General features: G+C 43.4%; 1 long non-coding RNA gene across 4 annotated transcripts in view; it reads right to left on the reverse strand.

Annotated features, from left to right (window-relative positions):
- Positions 1-19,343, reverse strand: part of LOC119256191 (uncharacterized) — a 55,350-nt gene extending 36,007 nt beyond the window's left edge. For 3 of the 4 annotated variants that reach the window (XR_005127659.2, XR_005127660.2, XR_005127661.2), the window contains exons 1-4: positions 19,256-19,343; positions 16,994-17,134; positions 9,770-9,895; positions 1,366-1,501 (exon numbers count right to left, since the gene is read on the reverse strand). This is a non-coding gene — a long non-coding RNA (uncharacterized LOC119256191). Of the gene's footprint in view, positions 1-1,365; positions 1,502-9,769; positions 9,896-12,858; positions 13,163-16,993; positions 17,135-19,255 lie in introns of those variants that run through there. The other variant, XR_005127662.2, reaches the window with a different exon arrangement.
- Between the last annotated feature and the right edge of the window lie 2,352 nt (positions 19,344-21,695).

Raw genomic sequence — 21,695 nt, forward strand, 5'->3', positions numbered from 1 at the left:
AGAGCAGAAGGGCAAAGCCTGTCCTCACTGCTATGCACAGATAAGGCACCCCAAGGATTTCTTCAGAACAGTCTCTCAGGTGGATGGTGGGGACAAATCCAAAAGACTCATGTGCCCATGGAAGCTGGTGTTTTCTGGCAGATCAATGCTGCTGCCCACTACAGCTCAGGGCTCACTCTGGAATTGTCTCCACCCACCTACCCTTAGCTGAGGTCTGCCTCTCCTCTGTTTCTTGAGGGCTAAGACAGTCATGGGGTCTGCCAGGGATGCAATTGTGACTAATACCAATTCTAGGAACAAACCCTTCCAAGTAAATGATCTGTTGGTCCTCACAGGCCATCAGAGACACTCAAATATTACCCCAGTGTCTCCAAGTGCGTGCATACAATGTGTGCAGGCCTGTTTAGAAAAAGACAGCAGGTTGCTAGGCAATGTGTTCCAAAAGGGAGAGTGTGAAGAAAAAAATAATAAATAAACAGATGACAAGGATGAGATCCAAAGCCTGTTAGGACGACAGCATTTGGGTCCAGTTCATTTGCGTTTGATGGGAGTATCACGGGGACATCAGGGCTTGCTCAGCTCCAGCATCAGTTTCCAATCTTGCCTTCCAGCTCCTCACCCTCTGTCTTATGTGGTGGGGAAAGCTGAGATGAAATATGGCTCTCTGGAGGGCCATGCCTTTGTGAAAGGCTATTACAGCTGTAACAAAACTTTTGTAATCTGCACTGTGTCCATTACAGCTACAGGCTCCTTGGGGCTCTTCCAGCCTCAAGGAAAACACACACACCCTTTCTTTCTCTCCTTCTCTCTCTCTCTGTCTCTCTGTCTCTCTCTGCTCCCTCTTCCTTCCTGCCTCCCTCTCCCCAACCTCTACTTTTTCACTTTCTAAAAGGTTATCACAGTCATTCTTTTCACATAAGTTTTTCTCTAACCTTTAAAGGACATTGGCCTGACATCTGTAGAAAGGCTGTGTGGCATCTGCTGAAGACTTGTTGAGTCATTGAGGCAGATGCAGACCACAGGGGTGGGGGAGGGTGTGGTGGGGGGATGGGATGGGGGTGCAAGGAGGGGAGGTCACTGCAGTGTCATAATGTGAAGCTTCTCTGAGTCTTCTTAAACTTGGAGAGCAACCTATTGCCTGCTACCCCTCCTGGCAATGAGAACCTGTCCTTAGGGAGGGCTTAGGTCACGTGCCCACCCATCCATCAGCTCCATGATTGCTTTTGGGGGGGACAGTTTTACTTTGTGCTGAAGGAAATGAGATAGAACCACATCACCTGGATTCTTGTCCCAACCCCACTAGTGGTTCTGAGCTGTGTGGTCTTTCAATTTCGTCACTGGTAAAACAGTGTTGCTAATTCTCACCTTGTCATGCAAGTTCCAAGGAGATGCTGTGCTCAAGTGCAGGCAGTGCACGGCCTCATTCTCCCCTTTGCAGTCGGGTGTGTTCTGGACGCTCTGGGGACACGGCAGCTGGAGCAAGCGGAATGCTCCTTTCCACCTGTTCAGGGAGACAAAGCTGGCTCTCAGGATTATGACTGGAGGAAATGGGGGTGAATTCTGGGCTGAGGAGTAAGGAAAGGTGGGAGGAGAAAGGAAGGCTGAAGGGAATTCCTTCCGGTGCCAGGAATTTGAGGAGGATGGAAGAGCCAGGTGTGCTACGGAGTCCTCGTCAGCTGGAGGGCCAGGCTAGCTACCTGCTCCTGCCTAATAACTCTTTTAAAAAAATATTTTATTTTATATAATTTTTACATCATTTTTCATCTTTGCACAATGTATGCATTTTCATCATGGTTATGTTCCCCATACAATTGCACCCCCCACCCCTTATTTTGACTCTAGTCCTTCCTCTCCACGCCCCTCCCTCCCTCCCCCACCTGTAGTGTGTCTCTGCTTCATAGTTGTTTGTTGATTTTGATTTTTTCTTTCTTATAGTGATTCTTTTTCCTGGTCCCTTATTTAGGCTTTCTAGATTCCTGCTATGAGTGAGACCATCCGGTATTTTTCTTTTTCTTTCTGGCTTATTTCGCTGAGCATGATCCCTTCCAGTGCCATCCATGTTGCTGCAAACCGCATGTGTTTATCTTTTTTGATTGCTGAGTAATATTCCATGGTGTATAGTAACGCTTGAGGTCGGACTTGTGGGCCAGGTAGCCCTACCCCCTCCTAATAACAGAACGTGGAGGTGTTCAGGAAATGCAGGCAAGCGTCTTAGTGACCACACTCTAGAGCAGCGCTAGTTACGAGGGACCCAAGAGTCATTGTTGGTATCACAAAAGGCGAGATGAGTTAGAAAGAACTGATGATTGCAACATCGGGGCTTGTCATTGTCCTGAGATATTAAGAATATTTGGTACATAGGATGATTAGAATGGAAGTTCTGTGACACCAAAGCCGCAGTGGGGCGGCCAGGGAGACCCAGGTCTCCAAAACTTTTCCATTGCCTTTACTGTATAAACTGCTCACTTCTCAAACTCTCCGAATCTTAGTTTAAGCGTTTATAAAAGGGGAATCGTGTCTGGCTCTCGGGGTATCCGGCTCCTAGCAGCGTCACCATGCTTGTTGAATGAATGATGGAAAGCAAAGCTAAATAGAATTGTTTTTCTTTTAGATTGTGTTCTTTGTTTTTTAAGTCATGTTCCCTTTATTTCTTCTACTTCCCTTTCACTGCCTTCTTTTTCCATTCCTCATGTTTTTAGTCCCAGGATTGACCTCCTGGCATCATGTCAGCTCTAAGCCTGTCTTCACCTGCCTTATTCACTGGTTAGTAGTGTCCCCAGGGATTAGCCACGGAGGGGTTTTGAGAACTGCTGAGGCTGAGCCCATCTATCTGGGAAACACGCCCTTATCACCAGGTGAGCGGGAGGCTGCCCTGCTCCTGTGTGCCTCCTGGACAGGTCTCCAGGGGTAGGTGAGCCTCTTGGCGCATCTCCTCCACACCTGTGCTAGGTCTCGTGTGTGCCGTTTCCATGATCGAGAGGATACAGAGAGTGGGTGGTGAAGAGGAATGGGGAGAAATAACTGGACTTTTCCAGTAGAGACCACGTGGCACTCTAGAGGAAGAACAGAAATAGCCTCAAAGTAACACCACACAATTCTTCAGCTTGCCAAATCTCCCTCTGCCAAATCATACTTGTGTGCAACTTAAAGATGGAAGATGTAACTGACAGGAAGTAAGGGAAATAGGGCATGATGTTTAATGATTCAGAGATATCTTGGAAGGGAATGAGTGAGTCTTGTGCCAGCAGATGCAACAGGGGAAAGCTCCACGCATCCTGGAAACTTTTTCGCGGGTTGCACTTGCCATCCTGTGCGTCCATCAGCGGTGATGGAGTTGGTTGGGGTGGAGGGTGGGATACGCTGCATGAATAATTCAGAAAGTCTTGTTTTCTTTTTTTGGATCTGGAATGCAATCTCTTTTTGTGCAGCACACAAATATACCTTACTCATCATATTTAATTGCTAATGAAAAAAAAATTTCTTTAACTGAGGGTTGAGGAATCACCAAGGCCAGATTGTATCATGACCACGGAGAGAGGTGGGGAGAGCCCGCCCAAGGTGACTCCTCCAGCTTCCTACACTGGAAAAATAGCATCCACTAGGAGGGGGGAACAGCCATTGTGGGGATCTCTAGACAATGGTAACTCTTCAAAGCAAAGTGACTTTTCAGAAAAATTATCAGGGTATGGACTGTATAATCTGTAATGCAATAGAGGTGTTTTATTACCCAACCCTGCAGGTGTTTCTCCATTTTATCCTACATTCAGAGATAATATTTTATTCAAAAGATGACAGAAAAAGAGTTATGCCTGAAAAAGAAATTCTTCCTTTTGGAGGAAAAAAAAAGAACTTTCTCTCTCTCTCTCTCTCTCTCTCTCTCTCTCTCTCTCTCTCTCTCTCTCTCTCTCTCCATGCCAGCTACAATTGATCATTCATTATTGAGGTTTAGAAAATTTGGGGAGATAGAATATGTACGGTTGTGAAATAACATTCAAGTTCTTATTTTCTTATTGATCCTGTGGTGAAAATGAAACCCCTCATCTACCCTGCTGAGATTTAGAAATAGAAAACACCCCCGGAATGGCCTGATGCCCCATTTTGTTCATCAGCCTTTCACTCCTCGTCAGCTCTGACTGGGTCTGTCTTCTTTCAAAATTGGTCTGTCACCAGTTTTGGGTTTTGGATCAAGTTTTGCTTTCCTGTTCCCGTGCACTGGCGTACTTCTGGGTTGAGTTCTGAGAACTCTTGAATCTATTAACTCTTTCTCCTCGTCCTCAACAGCAAAGGCAGCTCAGGGCCGGCGGTGGGCTGGGTCCTCCTCGGCCTTTTGCCTGCCTTTGACTCTTCCATCAACGTTTCTCCCACGCCCTCACATTCTAGAAACTGAGAGCCTAGGCTCTCTTCTCCGTGAGCTGCCCATCTGCTCGCTCTCCATGGCTTCTCCCCGTCTCTCTCCCTATTGCTTCCTCTCCCACAGCCTAACCCAGCTATAAAATTTCCCCTGGATTTAAGCATCCTGGATATCGTCACTCATCCTCACTACATGATCACACCATGAGTAGCTGCCTTTTTAGGCCAGCTCCCTGGCCTTTATCACATAAAGAAGTTTGTTTTTTTTTTTAAGATTTATTTATTTTATTATTTATACAAGCACTGGGTACAGTCAGAAGCGCGGGAGGGTGAGAGAATTCACCAGAGCCAGAGCGGGGAGCAGAGCAGGCAGAAGGACCGAAGTACACTGCTGAGGGGAGCAGCGGGTAGCAGGAGAGGTCTGCGCACCATGTGGGACCCTCCTCCAGTGGCCGGGGAGCAGCCGGGGATTGAACCGGCGCCGCAGAGGTGCCCGGGCAGCTTTGCAATCCAGCGCTCAACCGCTGTGCCACCGGGGAGGCCCCAAATAACGAAGTTTTTTGTGCCTCACATTTTGTTTTGGTTGCAGACCAGTTGGTTCCTCGCCAGGAGTCACGAATCCCTCCTGTGCCAACAAGTACATCTTGAGATTGGGCTCTTTAACCACTGTGATCCCCAGTAACAGCATAATAATGATATTAGTAACTATGCCAACTCCTACCTAAGTGTTGACCATGAGCTGAGCACCCTGCGGGGTCTTCTCTTCCCGCGTCATTTACCCCTCACAATGACCCCACGAGGCAAGTTCTGCTGCAGAGGAGGAAACTCAGGTAGTCGAGATTCTGTGAGCTGCATGGGCTCATCCGGCACTGGGGAAGCCTGGGTGTGCACCTCGTGGGCTCTCAGCCTCTTCCTTCCCACCACCCAGGGACTCCTTAGCGTTTTGTCCTCACACCCAAAGAGCCAGCCAGACACGTGGGCAAGAACCAGGGGCAGCTAATGTTGGGAAATGTTCGTGGATTTTCTTTAGTTCTTAAAGGAAAAACAAAGGAGACCCAGGATACGCTAGTGAGGTGGCAAAGTACATCGACCAGCAAGGGTCTCAGCTTGACATTTTCTCGCTTGGGTCAGTTGGGTTCTCCTTGACCTCGGTGCTTGATGGAGTTTCTGTCACCACGGCCACGCTGCTCTGAAGCATGAAGTTACCATTAGCGATCCATCAGGACGTGGTTAATTTGGCTGCCTTCTTTAAGCAAAGGGCTGTGCAAGAAGTGAAGAATTCTTTCTGCAGCAGCAGCCTGGGAGTAAATGGTGAGAACCTTCCTTTGGAACACAGTTGGCAAACGCCAGGCAGAAAGGAGGCTTTCATTAGCTGGGCTGGTTTGCAGAGAGCTAAGGGGCTGTGGCCAGAGGCTCAGTGACCCTGTGTGTGGTCACTCAGCTTTGCTCCGTTCTGCGGTCACAGCCCACGCTCTAGATCCTGGCCAGACACCGTGTAACACATATGGCATGCCGCGACGGTCTCCGTGGGGCCGGGGAAATAAGGTGTGGATGAATCAGCTCAGCCCGAGTCACTGACCAGAGGAGTGTCGCACATCTGAAGGGCTGTGGGGTGGCTTGTCATGTCAGGCTCAAGGGCGTGGTCCTGTGGGATCTGTCTGTTCAGGAAATGGCCCCCTTGAAGAATATTGTCTAGTTTTTGGGAGACCCTAAGCACGGTTCTTCTGTTCACTACAAAGAAAGTAAAATTGAGTTCATGTAGATTAAGTGACGAGCTGTCAGTATGAGACCTTTTGCTTCTTGCTTTTTTGGCAGAACTCCATCTGTGGACCACCAATTCAATGGCAGATGTCTTTTCTATGCCAAGTTATCTTTAAATGTTCGTCAAAAATCAACTCACCATAGATGTGGAGTCTTTGTGATTCAACAGTTCATTCCATCAATCTACTTGTCTGTTTTTGCAAAAATACTTCATTCATTACCTGTAGTCTTTTAATAAAACTTGAAATCAAGTTTGGGGTTGGCACATTTTTCTGGGCCCTTCACTAGTGAGTATATTGTGGACTGGTGTCCTGCATTGGAGCTTCAGAATTCATAGCACAGATAAGGACATATTCAGGACGATGAATTTTCATGATGATTTAAAGCTAATAAACATGCATATTTACCTTGAATGGAAGCAATCTGCTGGCGGAGTTATTGGGGCTTCACAGATAATATTTTTCACTCATAAGAAAACTTTGACGATTGTGAACTTCTACGAACGATACTTGTAAAATATTTAATTTTCATAAGAAACCCATAAGACACATAATGTTATGCATTAATTATATCTCAAAAGAACTGGAAAAAAGAAAAGACTATGAGGCAGACATTTCCTGCTCTGCTTTACAAGCGGGCAATCTTAGGTATGAAGAGACAGAAAATACACAGAAGAATTAAACTGAGCTCATACAGGAAATTAAGTGGTAAAGTTGACATGCTCTTTGATACTTTCCCCACCTCAGAGGTCTTCAATCTGTGTCTGGAAGGCCTGCTGGTGCCTCGGGGCTTCTGTGAGTCCCCAGGGGATGGGTGGAGGGCAAGGCCATGGGCTCAGTTACACCAGACTCGGTTAGTCCAGCTCCCACCAGCGATCCTTTGGCCAGTGTTATAGATTGGAGTTCTGTTTAAAGCAAGTTTGCAAATCCTTTCATGCTGTCTTTCAAGACGAGGCTTTCTCTGTTTTTTCATGGGCAGAGTTCCTGGAAGGTTCGGGAGAGCGGTGAACTGTTAGAACTATTTAAGCTCTAGAGTGGGCTGGTAGAGCTGCTTTCCTGAGTGATTCCCCACGGGTCTATTGTCTGGACACCTCACGTGGCCACCAGTCACTGGCATGGCTGGTCCCTTCTTCAGTGCTCACGCTGACATCCGGACCTCACCCAGGTCAACTGCGGCTTGTTGCAGCCTTCACCCCTCCCGAGCCTTGGTGACTTCCTGCTTTGCACAGGCTATTCTCCTAGGCCTCCTTCTCTTCTCCATCAGCCTCACCCTTGGCAGCCACCTCAAGAAACCCAGCCTTCTTCTTCATCTCTCTTTCAGAAACTGGAAAGGTTTTTTTTCTGAATTGCTGATGCTCTTGCCTTTGCCAAAACCCCAAGGCCCAGATCCGTCATGTGCCAACAAGTACCGGGGGCGAGGTTGTTTGCATGAATTCAGAAGTGGCCTTGAATTTTTGCTGAAAATTCAGCCGACAGGGTCTCTCCTTCCCTACCACACCCTGACACACATGCTCCATGGCTGATCAGGAAATGTTTAATTGCTTCCCCCGCATTTTCACACTCTCTACCACCCTTCTTCATGATTGCTTTCTACTGATTCTTTCCCTATCACCTCTCATCTGCAAAAGTAATCAGAGGGCTCAGATCCCAAGACAGGGAGGGGCATCTGGGGGCACATTTCACCCAGACTCTTGCTTCTAGGCAGCAGCCACACTTGCCTGGGTAAAGACCCTCTCTTCTCTCTTTAGATTTTTAGTTTCCGCTCCTATTTAAGCACCTCTAGATTTTGCTTCTTGTGGTTTTATTTATAAATTTTATTAAAAAGCAACTCTCTTTAGAGTTGCTTTTCAGGACCTATGTAATGCGTGGAATGTAGAATCAAGACTGCCGTACCAGGGGGAGAAGTGGCGCCCTCTCTGCAGACAGATGTGTCGCTATCAACCTCTTTCCTGGGCCACCCAGGGTTCCCGGCAAATTCATGATCAGGGCTCTGCACAAGACATTGTCCATTGTGGTTCAGCTCTATTGTTGACTGATCTCCAAGCTCTATTGTTGACTTACTCCAAGAAAAATAAGATCTAGTATATGAAGGGAGGCTCAGTTAAAATTTGACAACATAAATATTTGGTAAATGAAGCTGTTTCTGTGGCAGTAGCTCTATCTGCCAAAGGAGAACAAGCTCAAAAAGTCAAGAATTGGAATCATCACCCAGAGAGAACAGGCCACAGCCTGATGCATGAAGACACCTCTTCCTCCCTTGCCTTCAATCTCAAGGCCAAAGGCACGGGGGGCTTCCCCTGGTGCCGCAGGTGGTTGAGCGCAATGCTGTTCGATCCCGGCCAGCCGACAAGGGTCCCACATGGTGCAGCAGATCTCTCTCCTGTCCTGCCCGCTGCTCCCCTCAGTAGTGTATTTCATCTGCCTGTTCTGTTCCCTGCTCTGTCTCTGGTGAATCCTTTCACTCTCCCGCACATCTGGCCTGTACCCCGGTTCTTGTATAAATAAATAAATAAATCTTTGGGCCTCCCTGGTGGTGGAAGCAGTTGAGCACAGCACTGTGAAGCTGTTCGCAGCCCCTGCAGTGTCGGTTCGATCCCCCCCAGATGAGGAGATACCCACATGACGAGCAGACCTCTCCTGTCCCGCCTGCTGCTCCCCTCAGCAGTGTATTTCAGTCATTCTGCCTGTTCTGTTCCCCGCTCTGTCTTTGGTAATCCTCTCACCTTCCTGCACATCTGGACATCCCCATTTCTTGTATAAATAAATAAATCTTAAAAACAAACAAACAGACAAAAAAACCAAAGGCACAGGATCGTGTGACCTGGGCCGGGAGGAGCAGACCAGGAGGAGACAGTGCCATCTCTGGCGAACCTCACCTCTTCATGGGATGGCAACTTAGCCCCTCTCACTTGACATTTTGGACATGGGGCCAGGAGGAAAGAGGGTATTGCTTTCTTGGGTTGTCGTTTCCCCAGGTGAAAGCTTATTTTGCTTTGCCTCATCCACACAGCTTTTTCCTCTTAACCTCTGCTGCATGTGAGCAGGAAGCTCAAGTACAAACAGTTTGAAATTCCAGTTTTGCCTTTTGCTCCTCAAGTCCTGACCCAGCAGCCCATAGCCTCCCAGGCTCATTCTGGTTGCTTTGAAAGCTCTCACAGGTTGACAGGTTGTCTGTTGTGTGTGGAGGTGAGAATCCCACGGACCATAACCCTCCCAAGTGCCTGATTTAACGTGTATCATTGACTCCATCCCCCTCCGCCCAAACTCCTGAAACGTGGGAAAAAGGGGAAAACATTTGAATATCCTACAGCATTTTCTTGGCCTGCAACCCTGAGCGTATCAAAGTGTGGCAGAGCACAGCTTTGCCACAGCAGGAACTCAGGTGACACCTATTGAGCCGAATTCTCCTTATCTTTGATAGCGGCTTTATTCCTGCTATCAGCTCACCCTACTTAGACCCATATGCCATTGCAGATGACACTTAGAGGGGGAACCACCTCCTGTACTTTCATTTTTCATGCAGGTTACTGTGGCCTAAAATGGCGACGTGATTTGCTGGCACTCTGTTGTCACTGAAATTAGCTTCAGGGGCTTTCCTCTCGAGTTCAAATGCAAGCCTCTCCTCATTGCCACATGGGATGAAGGTCCCCCCAACTTACCTCATGAGATAGACAAGCAGGATATTGAGAAACAACCCCAGCAGGTCAGACTTCCTTCAGACACTTCCTGCTGGTGCTTTGCTTGAGAGTCAGTTAAAAACTCCTGGGAAGAGTAAGAAGCACAACCTGGAGAAGGAAGAGACATGTTCTCTTTGATCACGGGACCCCATTTGATTGGGGTCTGCTGCTTCCCTTCTTGGTAGGAGTTTATTCCCAGCACGCTCAGCCAATGGCTGTGAAGAGCAGTGAATTTTTTCACCTGTGATTCCCCTGCTGTTGAGCAGGTGGGAGTCCTAGGGGTGGTACTCCAGTAATGAGTTGTTCCTTTCATGCCAGGACGCCTGATGGAATAGCCTTCTCCAGGTGTAAGTGCCCATCTGGGCCAAGGCTCCTCTGGGACCCCACCTTTGTTATGGCTGTCCTTTCTATTCACTAGACCTAGTTTCGAGGTCAAGCTCAAGGCTCAGCTGTTTCTTAGGGTGCTTTCTGAGAAGAAGCAAGAGCAGGTAAAGTATGCTATCTTCTCAGACCCCAGACCAGCGGTTCTCACACTCAAGCACACACCACAGTACCTGTGCCAAGGATTTCTAGGGTGGAAGAGGCATGTCTCAGTGGGATTTGGAGCTGCAAGTCCCTTGCTCTTGACACATGTTGAATGTTAGCTCGCCCTGCTGGACCATTAACTCACTGAGTGTAGCAGGAGTCTCTGATCCCCCAAAAGAAACTTGTATGGCTTTTTAGATTAAATTGTGGGGATTGTGGAAAACAGTGTTTATGTCTGGATAACTTACTTCTTGAATCACTTGCTTCTTATAGCATATATGTTAGTGCTAGTGCTTTGGGCTAGAGAACTGAATATATACCTGAGAAGGGAGAGGGTTAATTTTCTCTCTCTTCTTATTTCCTACCTGACCCTCTACCTTGTCCACCACTTTGCTGCTGCTAGCCTGAGACTGAGAGTTTTGACAGAAGACAACTGAAGACATAAGGTAGATCAGGCAGCTTCTGTCCAGCTTTCATTTCTAACCACCGTCCCTTGGATTCATCTTCTTTCCTATGTTTTTCTCCTTCAACTTATTTTGTATAAATAATGAGATTCTGTTATCCCAGTTTCTCTTTTTGGCACTGTAGGGTAAGGTAAAAGTATCAGGCTTTTCTGCCCTCCCCCCATTAGGATAGATGAGGGAAACCTGTGGTCCTGAATGCATGCCTGATGGCGGGCACCTGGAGGGGGTACACCTGGGCTGAGAGACTGAGTTTATAAGGGCGGCATCACAGGGACGCCAGCAGAAGCCAAGAACGAACAGAAGCCAAGAGAGGAGCAGAGAAGCCGAGAGAGAGAGCCACGAGAGAGCAGAGAAGCAAGGCCATGAGTAAATGCCGGAGAGCCCAGATAGAGTGAGGATTTGCTGGGGTCTGGGAGGCCTGCCAGCCTCCCGGCCCCCCAGCACCCCTACCTGCCATGTACCCACTAAATCCAAATAAAAAACCTGCAAAAACACTGAGGACTCTGACTCCTCATTTGCCCGGTCTGCTGGATCAGAAAACCTGCCCTGTGTCCCTCCTGCCCCTACAGGCACTTTCTTTATCACTCTTATTCCACAGAGAAGCTTTTCTTAAGTACTAACAACAGTGCAGGGGCTCGTAGGGGTTCAAAGTGAGCCAGACTAATCTTGTCCTTGACTTTCTGACCTCAGAAGATCTTTGATTTTCTGATCTTCTGACTACCTATCTCTTAGAAAATCTAGTTGAGGATGAATATAAATGTGCAAATAATAGACTTTTAAAGGTCAACCCTCCCAATTCTACAAAGTTGGAAAGCTTCAGCAAACACAAAATGCTTAAGTTGAAATGACACAATGTCGATCTGAGGTAAATGAAATTATTCCTCTGGCACAATATATACATAATGTTGAAATGGGTCCAGAGAGGACAGAATTGAAGTAATAATTCAGACTATCTTAAGACCAAAGGTAGAATGTTTTGAAATAATCATCTTGTAAGTTCTCATTCCAAGGACATTGGGTGGGACCATTCTGTAAGTAAAATCTTGACCATGAAAACAACTTCTGAAATTAAAATTCCAAGATAAGGTCCTTGCTTTCTGAAAGCAAAATATTGGGTGTCAGTACCTTTTAAAACCATTAATCTTTTTTTTTTTTTTACCATTAATATTTACCAAGTCTAACAAGTCACATATTTGCAATCTTGTATTTTTTTTTAAATTTTGTGACTTTCTTTTTAATTTTGTGCATAAGTTACTTTTACCTTATCGATATTAATGTTTTTAAATGGCCATATTTATCAATCATTTTAAAATGGAAACTCCTTAGTTTTATATATCTATATATTTTTAAAAGATTTATTTATTTATAAAAGAACCAGGGTACAGGCCAGATGTGTGGGAGGGTGAGAGGATTCACCAGAGACAGAGAACAGAACAGGCAGACTGACTAAAATACACTGCTGAGGGGAGCAATGGGAGAGACAGGAGAGGTCAGCTGCGCAATGTGGGTTGCTCCCTGGCCGGCCAGGGATCAAATTTGTACTGCTGAGGCTGTGGATTGTTTCATAGTGCAGTGTTTAATCCCTTGCGCCACCAGGAAGGCCCTAGTTTTATACTTTTAAAGCACCTTATCCACATCTATTCAGATAACTTCTCATCTAATAGTTTTTTATTTTCTCTTAAATCTGTAGTGATTTATTTTGGTATATTGTGTGAAATAAGCTAAATTCTTTTCCCCTGTATAATCAACTATCTCTCACACTGCACTGTTTATTAAACAAACTATCCTATTCCTTAGAGTTTCTACATCCATTTACTCTAGCCCATTGTTGACATCGTCCCAAGTAACTTCACCAGGAAGTCTGAACTTGAATTATATATGGTTGATAGGGAGGGTGGAAATTATGATGAAATGTGGTAGAAGTAAAATGAATTGTCACTGATATATTAAATGCCCAAAATTTGGGTATAAATTGAAGAATTTAGTTAAATAATGGAATATTTCATCTATTAAATTGGAAGATTGGTTGGGGTAAGCTGACTAGCTGATCAGTTAATTTGGGCTTCATTTATAGACACTCACCTTAAAGTCTTGAACATCTAGAATAGTGATCACACAGGAGGTGATAAGAGATTCTTTTTGGGATAAAGAAGATTTTCCCTTGTTGACCATATAATTACACAAGCAAATGGATGAGGAAGTCAGGTTTTGTTCTGGGTTATTTCTTGCTGATGCTCATGCAGCTGCTTTTCTTCTGGACGGGCAGTGTGGAGACCAAGTAGTTTCAGTAGACACACCAAATCCTGCAAAGGAAGACATTCCACTGGCTTCCTGAATCAGTCACTCTCTTTACAAAGCAGGATGTCAGCTGCTGCTCTGGCTGAGGTCAAGGTCCTTTGTAGAGCCACATGCTAACAATGGGGCACTATGACTTCTGGACTCTTCTTTCTCATTCAGAATGACATCTGGCCATGGAGTTTTAAGTCATCTGAGTTCTTTGTGATGGAGCCACTAAGGGTATATCCTGTGTTCCTTTGAGGTTAGAATTTGCTGTAATTGAGGAAATGAAATCCAACACACCCAGCTCACCCCACCCAAGCTCTGAGAGGGTCTAGGAATCCCCAGTGTTGTTAGAACAAAGAGTTCAGCACATAATTCTCAGAGGACTTGATCAGTGTCAATTTGCCACCCTGTTGGCTCCTTCCTTGAGAAAGTCTGTCCCATTTTAGAGGTTGTTAATTTTATGTTCAATATTTTTGAGTGTGTTGATAATAGTTTTAAATCCAGTTTGCATTATGTTTCATCCCTGCTGTGCAGAGCAGGAAACTTGAAATTCTGAGAGTTAGGGCTGGTGGTGAAAAGACCCCTAGACCGTGAAGTCTCTAGTTCAGAAAATGTACAACTAAGCCTGCTCTGTGTGCATCCCCCAACTTGTCTCCACCCTCCCATTTGTCACAGCGCCCCTCCCTTCCCTTAAGACAGTTCAAAACTCTTCCCAAGTTAACACCAAACAATAGAATATTCCATTTGCCTTTCTCATGCTCATGACCTGCCTAACTCAATGTCACATGTGATATCTAGAGGAGTTCCATCTATTTTGCATGTCTTAAAATTTCATTATTTTTCTCTACATAAACTCCTTGACTGAAGGTTCAACATACAATCAACACATGCAAACACACATCAGAGTGTTCAACTTGGATGATCTTAGAAATATTCCTTTTGGCAATTTTTAATTAAATTTTTGGTAATTTTTAATTTCTTCAATTAAAAAGAGAGAGCAAAGAGGTTTATCTGTTTAAGTAGGCTTAGTTATGCATTCATGTAAAGCCAGAGAATGATTTAGAAGACTTTCTCAAGCCCTGACACTGTTGGGATGATGGAAGCCCAGAAACATTTTATGGTGAAGACAGGAAGGATTGGAGGGCTCTCAGGCAGTTCTGGGAGGCTCCCATTCTCTAACTCTTCTCCTCCCCTCCAGGATTGACTAGCGGAAAATTGAAATCATCAGGATTCATTGTGTTGCAAGTATAGACACTCAATTCAAATCAGTTTAAGTAAAACAGGATATTTAATGGTCATTGAAACTAGAAGTCCAGGAGGGAAGGGATGTAGGTAATGTTTCTCAGTGTTCTTTCCCTTGGCTTTGCCTTTCCCCTGTGTTAGTTCTATTTTGGGAGCAGACTATTCTAGCAAAGGCAGTGTCAATCCCATAATTTAGAGCATAAACAGAAAGAGAATATCTCTTTTTCAAAATGTCCAACCAAAGTCCTGGGGACTTCCATTGGCCCACCTTGGCTCATGTGACCTCCTCCAGAGAAATCACAGTGGCCAGTGGAATACACTCCTTTTGTCAGCCTAGCCTCCTCAAGGGCTCACCCAGAGCCAAGGGTGAAGAGCAGTCTCTCCCAAACCACATGGATGGCTTACCCGAATAACACAAGGTTGTTCTTTCCTGCTGGGCAGGCAGAGCAATCCATATCCATTTAAACAGATGGTGGATGGTGGATGGAGATTGCTCACTCTGCCCTGGTTGAGCCTGGAATTGCCCTTTACTTTGGACAAGCAAATTAAATCTCTGGAACATACAAATGATGCCAGGTGGAACCAGAAAGATTTACTGTACAATTAAGTTGTTATGTGGGTTTATAATTGGGCCTTTATTCAGCCCTCCTCCATATGACTTCATCTTCCTTCTGTCTATATCTAGATCACACCAGCCCTCCCTATTGTACCTTGGAATTTTCATGAACCCACACTCAGGTCCATTAGAGAACAAATACCTTTTGGTCTCTCTCTCTCCTTGCTGGGAAGCATGTGTTATAGTCCACAAGGTTGCCATGGTTCTACTACATTGCCCTTCAGATGGCTGCCCAGATGTTGGTCTGCACATGGGATATGGCTGACCCCATTGATGGTTCCCTCTGCTCAATAAGGGTGCTCTGTGTCATGACCTTCACATGAGAATTGGCATGGCAAAGCAAAATAGTATTGGACAGGGAATTTAAAAATATGTGTTCTAATCCTGGCACTAACTAGCTGGGTAACTTCAGGAATGTATGTGGGTCATTTCTTCCTCTACATTTTATTATGCCCTCTTCAACGTAACCAGTGACACGTTTTAGTGCTCATCTAGTTTGAGAATTCTCTATACTAGTTTCAAGTTTTCCCCCTGAAATTATAAAGCTTATCTTTCAAAATGATTTCCTGAGAGTAGACATGAAATAGAAGAAAGGATTGAAACACAATTGGTCCACTGAACAAGCATGTGATTATTAACCTGTCTGTGTCTCTCTTTCTTCATCTTTGAAATAGGACTAGAGGATGTCCTGAGGATTAACTGGGTCACTACTTGAGAAGTGCATTAGATATAGCATAGTTTTTACTGTTGCTGATATTGTATAAAGTATAGAATAATGGAATGGGATATATTTTTGGAGTTCATAGGAAATCATGTCTAATGACGCAGCTGGTCTCATTTTTGATAGATTTAATTAATATTATTATGTAATTCCCATTGCTCTTGAAATAGTTGAAGATATCATTACATTTCCTCTTAAACATTCCTGTGTTCTTCAATTTCTTTCCATTGTTATCATTGCAAGACTGGCCAGCCATGGCTATGTTCAGTTTTGGTTATGCCCCCATCTAAGTGAGGTAAGTAACTTAACACTAGAAGAGACCTAAGTGGTGCTCAACTTATCACTTCTCTTGACATGTAATCTCACTTTTATTAGTGCTGCCTGGGATTGGGTTTCTTTTCTAGCAGCAAAATCATGTTTGAGGCTTACAGTTAGCTTGTATCTAAAAAAATCGCAAGTTGTTTCCATATAAAACACTGGAAATTATATTTAGAATTCAAGATCTCTGTCTGACCTAATCAAATTTACCTTCTGGGTTAAATTTTGAAAATCTTTCGAACACAAAATGAGGAAATTCTGACTTTAGGCATTTGTGGTCAGTTAAATGGACAGTATTTTATTTATTTATATTTTTAAAAGGAAGTCAGAAGGAGCAGTGAGGGCCAACATGAGGCTGAACAGAGTACTTAGGCTGTGATCTGAGCTTCTGTCTCTTCTGCAGAATTGAGAGTTATCTGTAGTGTCATCCTGGCTGTAGACTTGGGAAGCTGGGAGACAATCCCTTCAGCTCAATAGTTTTCAATACTTTGATTCATAGGATTTCTTGGTGTTTTGTTGTATGTTGTTGTGTTTTTGGGAAGTGACTAGACAATCTCTGTAACTCCTTTCTGACCCCCAAGTCACACCTGAAATAAATCAATGAGTTTGCATTTGGAGATAATGCCTTTCCATCAATAATCTTTGTGTCTCACCTAAGAGAGAAAATTGGTGTTTGGTAGGAAAGTACCATAAACTGTGTCCCTGTGGCCACCTATATTAATTATCAAAATTCAGTTTCTATCATTCAATTAAAAAGGAGGAATTCTCTGAGCTCAGATATTTCTCCATTTCTAGGGGGACTGAACCCTTTCTATTTCCAAATATTAGCTATTCTTTATGTACATATCAAAACCGTACCTAAGAATTTTTATAATTCAGTCCATTTTTTCTCCATTGGCCCCAGTATAACATAGTGAAATGTATAGATACACACATAATAAAACATCTATCTATAGTGTATATGAATGCACACACACACATATATATATATATATCTCTCAAAGCATCTATACGAAGCTGTGACAAAATGGCATTACCTTATATCCAAGGATTCTTGCAATCTGCTTATAATTTATGAAAACACACATACTGGTCTGACTCAGATTTTCTCAGTGAGTGAATCTTGCTCCAGATCATCAATTACTTCAAGAAGGCTCATTAATCACTTGTTTGAGTTTCTAGAAAATAAAATCAAAGTATACATAGTTAATGTCAAGTTTACATGTTTTGATTTTGCCAATCAACTTTTATTGTTATCTTAAAAATTAAGAAAACAATTCTCTATTATATTTCTTTGGGTCCTTTCCCCATTTTACACAATTACTCAATGATCCCGAACTTTGCATCTGAACATCTTTTGGACCTCATGCCCCCCCCCCTTTTTTAGCAGTGTTATCAGTCCTGGTGGCCTCCTTTTGTTCTGGCCCTATTCCCAGATCACTGGGCACTGAACTTCCTGGGTCTGCTCTGTGCTTCATGCCTCTCATTACCCAACCTCAGCAGGAGTTCCTTTGCTTCTGCTCCACTTCTTCACCAAGTCCTTGTAGACATCCAGCATCCACAGCCCTTCCCACTTCTAGATGCTAACCCAGCCCCTCCTCTGCCTGCCTGGGTAGGTCTCATTACCCACCTGTGCAGGCTACCCTGCACTAGCTTGCCTTTCCTTCCCTCCACTGCATTTGAGTCTTTGTGATAAGAGTGAGGAGACAAGAAAGAAACTTGAAGGTCCCATTCCCCTGAATTTTGACCTTACAAATGCAGTCATCTTCCCTTACCTTTGCTTTTGGCAGTTTTAGTTACCTGCAGCCAACTGCAGCTTAAAAATATTGCACAGTAAAATATTGAGAGAGACATTCACATAACTTTTACGACAGTATGTTGTTATAACTGGTCTATTAGTTATTTTTATTAATCTGTTACAGTGCCTGATTTATATATTAAGCTTTATCATAGATATGTACACAAAGAAAAAATAGTATCATATACAGGGTGTTGGTGCTATCTGTGACTTCAGGAATGCACGGGGGAATTTAGGAGGGATTTATAGGACTCACTGTAGGTCTGTCCTCATCTTTACAATGATCTAGTTCATTTGGATGATTATGATATTGACACAATGATGATGATGAAGACAACAGTACAGCAGTCACCTGAGTACCATGTGCTATGGATAGACCAGTTACCAGGTACAAGGCACTGTGGCTGTGTACAGTATATGCCTCACATCATGTCATTCTCACAGTGTTTGAGTTGAAATTCTAAAGGGCAAAGTAAATCTTAAAGGTGAAGTAAATCTTAAAGGTCAAACAGCAAGAAGAGACAGACCTATAATTCCAACTCAGGTAGTGAAGCACCAAAGTTCAAGATCTTGATTATTTTATTGAGTCTACTGGATGGCTGATTCCCTCCCATCACCCATCTTTGGTACCTACCTCTTCCAGAAAGCATCCCATTCTTTTATACACACAAAGACCCAGTGTAGTGAACCTTCTTCTAACTTGTGAGGATGTGGGAAGCTCTGCCTCAGAAGGTGGGGAGGTTAAGTCCCTTCCCCACTCCTCTTCTCCACCTTCTCCAGGAAGGCTTATGTATGGAAAGACCTTTCTCTGCCTGGTAATGGACCCATGACTCTCTCAAGAATGGGGTTCTGGAGAGAATATGAGCTATTTTCTTTTCTCAACCTCCACCCTTTCTCAAGAGCCAGCTTGAATCACACCATTGTCTTGGCAACCTGGGCTATTATTTTCTATCTTCTCTAGCTAAAGCATAAATCCCTTCACTGTTGGAGTGTGGCTCACTGACCTGCAGCATCAGCATCAGCATCAGCATCAGCATCAGATCATCAGCTTGTTAGAAATGCAGTCTCAGGACCCAGCCCACAGCTCTGAGCCAAATCTGCTTTTCATAAGATCTGGGTGATTTGTATGTTATCAGCTTGGGAAACATTAATATAGCCTGTGCCCCTCGTGAAGAGGCATGCAATGTTATTTTGACTTTATTATTCAGAATTTATATTAGCTTCTGAAGCTTTTAGTAATAGATTAACTCATTGGCATCTCATCATTCTATCAAATACATAAGGTAGTCATTATTAGCCCCATTCCCCACATGAGGAACTGAGGTGTGATTAAGTAATCTAGACCATCTTGTAGTAGAAATGGGTCTGGGATGAGATACTAGGGCTTGGAACTCATTTGCAGCACACTGGAAGAGACACAGCTCCCCTTAAATAGCCCCAACCCCCTGCCAAATCAATGATTATCTACAAGTAGTCCATATCCCATCTATATGAAAATTACCTGGTGGAAGGCAGAGAAACTTGTTAAATGAGTAGATTCTTAGGGTCCATCAAGGCTTAATGGATCCTCTTATGTTTTCCTAAGAATTTAGAATCACTTCCTTCTCTGGTTAGAATGGTCACATTTAAGAGAATGAGATGATGGAATTTTAGATTGATTGAGTTCATATGGGGGGACTCAAGCCAATGGAAGACTTTACAGAAGAGTAAGAATACTTTTGCCCAAGCTGTGCAGTAGTTGAATAGTCCACCAAAGGGGTTGGAAGAGAACTGGTTAAGGCAGAAAAGATTCCACAGTCCTTGGATGTGTTAGTGAAGAGAAAAAGAACCAGCTGTGTGAAGAGAAATGATGTGAAAGAGAAATTTCTGCAACTGGGGTATGAGCAAGAGTTTGGGGATGGAGGGATTAAGGAAAGTGGTTGTCTGGGGAAATCAAATGAGAAAAGGGAAAGGAAAAAAAAGAAAAGTGGAAGGAGGGCAAGTGAGGGAAGGGAGGCAGATTTGTAAGAATGGAAAAAGTGAGAAAGAAAACAAATAAGATGAGAATGCACAAAATGAAATCTGGAAATGCTTCTCTTTGGAGCTTCTCTTCCCTGATCAAGAATCCAGTGATATTGGGCCTCCCCTGTGGCACAGCGGTTGAGCGCTGGGCTGAGAAGCTGCCCACAGCCCCTGCAGCCCCAGTTTGATCCCTGATTGCCGGCAAGAGTCCCACATGGCACGCAGACCTCTCCTGCCGTGCCCGCTGCTCCCTTCAGCAGTGTACTTCATCAGTCTGCCTGTTCGGCTCCCCACTCTGGCTCTGGTGAATTCTCTCACCCTCCGGTGCTTCTGACTGTACCCAGTGCATGTATAAATAAATAAATAAATAAATAAATAAATAAATAAATATTTTTTTAAAAAAAGAATCTGGTGATATTTGCCACTGCATTATAAGCCTGAGCCAACAAAGCTGACACATAAATAGATCTGTAAAACTGTAACTTCTAAATATTGTCCATGAAATGTCAGTAATGTCTGAGTTCTAGATACAGATTTAAATGTCCTGGCTTCTCTTGTGTTTTACTGAGTCATGGATTATAACAAAATTTGTTCACTCGCTTATCTTAAAAATAATATATCCTAACAAAATAATATAAAGACAATAAAATTAGGAAAAGACAAGAAAAAAGAATGAGAAAGACACCTTAACACCTAGACAAAGACAGAATATGTCTTTATTTGGAAATAATATGAGCATATGTGTAGAAAATCCTTAAGGATCTATAAAATAGCTACCAGAGCTAAATTGAGTGGTGTCCCAGAATACAAGGTCAATGTTAAAATGATCCATTACATTTATGCTTACCAGCCAAACAGTATTTGGACCAAATGATAAATGTGGACCGTGAAATTTAAAGAGTTAACTTATAATGGCATCTGATAAAATATCTCAGAATAAATTTCATAAAGACCTGTGTAATGAAAATATTTTTAAAATGAGAGAAATTAAAGAAAACTAACCATGGATTGGAACACAATATTTTGGAGATGTCAATCCTTGCCAGTTTAACCTATAAGTTCAATTCAATCCCAATCTTTTTTGTACATTGACAATCTTTTCCGTAGGTATTGACAAGTTGACTATTATATAAAATTTATATCAAAAGGCAAAGTACCTAAAATAGCCAAAATAACTTTGAAAAAGTAGAATAAAATCAGTGAATTTATGTTATCTTATTTTAAGGCTTACAGTCTTAAAACTACATTATTACTTTATTAAAGCACCAGTATTCAAGGCTATATAATATTGGAAAACAATAGACACAGATCCATAGAACTGAACTGGTGAGTTCAGAAAATATTTCATGTATACACAGTGAAATGATTTCCATAAAAGGTGCTAAAGTCATTCAATGGAGAAAAGATAATTTTTTCAATAAATGAATCTGACATTATTGGATATATATATATGCATGAAATGTCATGAAATATTTATATATATGTATAAAAGAACACTGACCATTCCTTCATCCATGTGGAAAATTAACTTAAAATGGATTGTACACCTAAATGTAAAAGATAGAACTTATAATACTTCTGTAAGAAAACATAAGCTCGGAAACAAATTTTCAGTTAGGCTACCAAAAGCAAGAACAATGAGAAAGTAAATTAATTGAAAATTAAAATTGTCTTTTGAAAGAAATGATTAGAAAATGAAAGGCAAGCTACAGACTGGGAGACAATATTTACAATACATATGTATGTCAAAGACTTGTCCTTTGAATACAGAATGAATTCTTACAAATCTGTAATAAGAAAAAAAAGAATTAAAAAACAGGCAAGAGGGGCCTCCCCGGTGGCGCAGCGGTTGAGTGCTGGGTTGCGAAGCTGCCTGCGGCCTCTGCGGTGCCTGTTCGATCCCCGGCTGCTCCCCGGCCACCAGAGGAGGGTCCCACATG

This window comes from Talpa occidentalis, unplaced genomic scaffold (assembly GCF_014898055.3).
Source record: "Talpa occidentalis isolate TD23 unplaced genomic scaffold, MPIMG_talOcc4v2.1 talOcc4.3, whole genome shotgun sequence".
Lineage (NCBI taxonomy): Eukaryota > Metazoa > Chordata > Mammalia > Eulipotyphla > Talpidae > Talpa > Talpa occidentalis.